The sequence below is a fragment of the Penaeus chinensis genome, chromosome 2 (genome assembly GCF_019202785.1).
Source record: "Penaeus chinensis breed Huanghai No. 1 chromosome 2, ASM1920278v2, whole genome shotgun sequence".
Classification (NCBI taxonomy): Eukaryota; Metazoa; Arthropoda; class Malacostraca; order Decapoda; family Penaeidae; genus Penaeus; species Penaeus chinensis.
Window position 1 is genome coordinate 37,457,571 of NC_061820.1, and position 5,000 is coordinate 37,462,570.

The 5,000-nt window shown below is 45.1% G+C and overlaps 1 protein-coding gene across 1 annotated transcript in view; it reads left to right on the top strand.

Annotated features, from left to right (window-relative positions):
- Nucleotides 1-5,000, top strand: part of LOC125034833 (hapless 2-like) — a 28,882-nt gene that overhangs the window by 20,778 nt on the left and 3,104 nt on the right. The gene's annotated exons all lie outside the window — the stretch shown is intronic.

Sequence of the window (5,000 nt, forward strand, 5' to 3'; positions counted from 1 at the left end):
GATTACGACTGACCGCCCGGCTTCATTACTGTTTGATCAAAGTCTCTCTCTTGATTAATCTAAGTCGATGCGGCGGGCGAGGCAAAGCAGCACCTGAGGTCTGCTTAAAAGATCTATTTTTGGAACGCTGTAGCCAGGATACTATTGGTCCCTGGGAGAGCAATCAATGAATCTCTCTCCCCTTCTGATTGCCGCTGATCTAGAACCGTCGCCGCGGCCTTGAGGAACGCAATTGTTAAGGGAAAGTTTCTTGTGACAAGTTATGATATATATATGTGTGCGTCTGTGTGTGTGAATTAGTAAAGAAATACATATATAAAAAAAGAAGAAAGAAAATAGAAAAGAAAAGAAAAAAAGAAAGAAAAAGAAGAAGAAAAAAAGAACAAAGAAAGAAAGAAAGAAAAAAACATTAATTTTATTTATCAATTCATCACCCGTTCACCCATCCATCCATCGTTCAATGCATTCATCTATTTATCCATCCATCCATCTATGCATCTATCCATCCAACCCACCCACCCATCCATTCATCCAGTCCCCCACCCACCCACCCATTCATTCATCCATCCATCCATCCACCCTTCCATCCATCCATCCGTCCGTCTGTCCGTCTGTCCGTCTGTCCGTCTGTCCGTCTGTCCGTCCGTCCGTCCGTCCGTCCGTCCGTCCGTCCGTCCGTCCGTCCGTCCGTCCGTCCATCCATCCATCCATCCATCCATCCATCCATCCGTCCGTTCGTCCGTCCGTCCGTCCATCCATCCATCCATCCATCCATCCATCCATCCATCCACACACACCAACTCACCTATTCACCCACACCCACACTCACCCACCCACTCATCCATCCACACACACCCACCCACCCATTCACCCATACTCACCCACCCACCCACCCATCCACTCACCCACCCATCCATCCATCCATCCACGCACACAAACCCACCCACCCACTCACCCACTCATCCACCCACCCATTCATCCACCCACCCATTCATCCACCCACCTTTCACCTACTCCCCCACCCCCCAATCCACCCACCCATTCATCCACCCACCCACTCACCCACCCATCCATCCACTCACCCACCCATCCATTCACCCATACTCACCCACCCACTCACCCATCCACTCACCAATCCATCCATCCATCCATCCACACACACACAACCAACCAACCCACTCCCCCACCCCCCAATCCCCCCACCCATTCATCCACCCACCCATTCATCCACCCACCTTTCACCCACTTCCCGAAGACCTCACCATATCCCAAAACCCGTCGCAAGGACATTTCCTCGGCCTCAGATTAAAACGAAGGCGGGGAAGCGAGAGCATGCAGGGCGGAGGCGGAGGCGAACTAATGGCAGATGTTAAATAGGTTTCTATTGTATATGTGTGCATGTACATTGGGGTGTGGGTAATATGTAAATTATGTATGCATATATATATATATATATATATATATATATATATATATATATATATATATATATATATATATATATATGTATATGTATATATATATATATATATATATATATATATATATATATATATGTGTATATATATATATATATATATATACATATATATATACATATATACATATATATATATATATTTTTTTTTTACTCAGCCATTCATTCCACTGCAGGCCATGGATGAATGAATGGGTGGGTGGGTGGGGGACTGGATGAATGGATGGGTGGGTGGGTTGGATGGATAGATGCATAGATGGATGGATGGATAAATAGATGAATGCATTGAACGATGGATGGATGGGTGAACGGGTGATGAATTAATAAATAAAATTAATGTTTTTTTATATGGGGGTTATAACCTCTCAATTCACTATTGAGAGGTTATATGGCAGTGTCACCCTTGCCTGATTGGATGCCCTTCCTAATCAACCGTGGTTCGGTGCGCTAACACTTTTGCCACGGCGGTGACTTCCCCTACAACATCTGCGTTTGATTTCTCAAAGCGATGTGTCGTTTTCTTGGGCTCGAGCCAGCAGTCAGAGCGCAGGCCTTTTTTACGACCGCCGCGACGGGGAATTGAACTCAGGACCAGTGCGCTAACCACTGGACTATCGCGGTATATATACATACTCACACATACTCTCTCTCTCTCTCTCTCTCTCTCTCTCTCTCTCTCTCTCTCTCTCTCTCTCTCTCTCTCTCTCTCTCTCTCTCTCTCTCTCTCTCTCTCTCTCTCTCCTCTCTCCTCTCTCCCTCTCTCTCTTTCTTTCACACACACACATATTTACACACACATACACACACACACACACACACACACACACACACACACACACACACACACACATATATATATATATATATATATATATATATATATATATATATATATATATAGCAACTGGTTAAATTCATGGCCCAATGGAAAACAAATGATGCGAACAAACAATCATTAGAAACGGAATTAGGATTAGTTTCAGAAATGGAATAATGTCAGTAATATTCAAGATATATAAACGGCATTCAGAACGGGCAGGATTGTAAGATTTTTTTTCTTTCTCCTTCAATTATTTTAGTTATCGATATTATGCTTCCATTCGGATATAGTCACAACTTATAGTATGATTGTAATAAGAATTGCTAATTCGATCAGCTTTAATTCGGGATATTTTAGGGATTATCAGATTAGATTGATAGCCTTTAAGTATAAGGTAAATAAGGTTTAAGTTTTTTAGCCTCTCGATTCTATTTTTTTTTTTTTTTTTTCGTTTCGTCTTGCTTATTCTTCATCCTTCTTTCTCCTTATTCGTCTTTTTTCTTTCTTTTTCCCACTGTTTTCCCTTTTCTTTCCCCATTTTCTTTCACTCACTATTCTCTTCTTTTGCCTTTTCCTTCTTCCCTTTCTGCTTCTTTCTTTTCCCTATCTCTCTTCTCATCCCTTACACCTCTTCATTCCTTTCTTTTTACATTCTTTCATTCCCTCCTTTTCCTTTCTCCACACTTCCTTTCCTTCCCTCTCTCCTCTCCTGCTTTCCATCCTTCTCTCTTCCTTTCCCTTCTCCCATCCTCCTCTCCTCCTTTCCTCCTTTCCTTCCTCCTCTCCTCTTTTCCCTCCCCCTCTCCTTCTTGCTCTCTTCATTTCTCTCCTCCTCACTTTCATTCTTTCCTCCACTCCTCTTGTTCCTCCTCCTTTCTCTTTTCTCTCCTCTATTCCTCTCCCTCCCTTCTCCTTTCTCTTCTCCTCTCCACCTTTCCCTCCTCCTCCTCCCTTTGCTCCCCCTCCCTTCTCTTTCCTCTCCTCCATCTCTTTGCTTCTCCCTAACTTTTTATCCTCCTCCACTTCTTTATCCTTCCCGCCTCCTCTCCTCCTTTTCCTTTCTCTCCTCCTCACCTCCTTTCCCTCCTCCTCCCTTTCCTCTTCCTCCGTTTTCCCTTTTCTCCTCTCCACATGTTCTTCTTCCTCTCTTTCCTCCTCTTCCTCCCCTCTCTTTCTCCTGTCCTCCTCCTCTCCTCCCCTTCTCCTATCCTCCCTTTCTTCCTCCTCCTCCCTAACTTCCATACGCCAAAGGAAGACTTATCGAGATTTTAATCCAGGTTTAACACCGAGCTTCATTTCCTCCCGCTGGGCATCGTGTCGCTCTCCTGATATATACTGACTCTGTGGACCGGTTGGACGGTACGGGGAGGAGGGGGAGGGGTTGGGGGGGAAGTATGTGATCGTACGGGGGTAGGGGGGGGGAGGTATGTGATGGTGGGGGGAGGTATGTGATGGTGCGGGGGGGGGGGGGAGGGGTAATGGGAGAGAAGTGGGGTATTGGGAGGGAGGAGGGGGACGTTGGGGATTGGGAGGGGGAGGGGAGGGGAGGTAGGGGTAATGGGGGAGAAGTGGGTTATTGGGAGGAAGGAGGGGGAGGGGAGGGGAGGTAGGGGTAATGGGGAGAAGTGGGTTATTGGGAGGAAGGAGGGGGAGGGGAGGGGAGGTAGGGGTAATGGGGGAGAAGTGGGTTATTGGGAGGAAGGAGGGGGAGGGGAGGGGAGGTAGGGGTAATGGGGGAGAAGTGGGTTATTGGGAGGAAGGAGGGGGAGGGGAGGGGAGGTAGGGGTAATGGGGGAGAAGTGGGTTATTGGGAGGAGGGAGCAGGGAAGTGAGGAGGAATGGGGATTAAAAAAGGTTATTGGAGGTTTGTGAAGAAAGAGAGATGGGGAGGGAAAGAAGGGGAACAGAGAGAGAGAGAGGAGAGAGTGGGAAGTGATTGAAGAGGAGGCGGGGGGGGGGGGGGTGAGAAAGAGAGAGATAGTTGGAAGTGAGAAAGAGAGAGAAAGTTGTAAGGGAGAAAGAGAGAGAAAGTTGTAAGGGAGAAAGAGAGAGAGAAAGTTGGAATTGAGAGAGAATTGAAAGAGGAAGAAGTAGATAGGGAGAAAGTGAAGTGGGAAAGAAGAGGAATAAACAATGTATGGGTGAAAGAGAAAGAGAAAATAAGAAAAAAAAGAAAGAAAATAGAGAAAATGAGAACAAGAAGAGCAGAAAGGTGAAGAGCGGAGGGGAAAAAATAAAGATAATAAGTAGAAAAAAAATAAAATAAGAACATAGATATTAAGGTACGCTAGTTGATATTGCAGAGACGTTGTTGAAAGTGCTTCTGCGTTTGTACACGATTCATACCGCGGTTCTTTCATTTTTTTTTTTCAGTTAAAACCCTTTTCATATTTGAGGATCTGTGTCCTCTCCTCAACGCTGTTAACTTCAGTATCTTATTTATTATATTTTCTATAGCTAAACTCTACACTCTGTTTAACTGTATCGGTTTGCCTTTTTTCTTCCATTTGTCTGTCTGTCCTTATTCTCTCTCTTCTTTCTGTATCTTCATGAATCTCAGTCTCAGTATCTGTTTCTGCCTTCGTCTCTGTCTGTTTGTCTGTCTGTCTGTCTGCCTCTCTCTCTCTCTCTCTCTCTCTCTCTCATTCTCTCTCTCTCTCTCTCTCTCTCTCTCTCTCTCTCTCTCTCTCTCTCTCTCTCCCT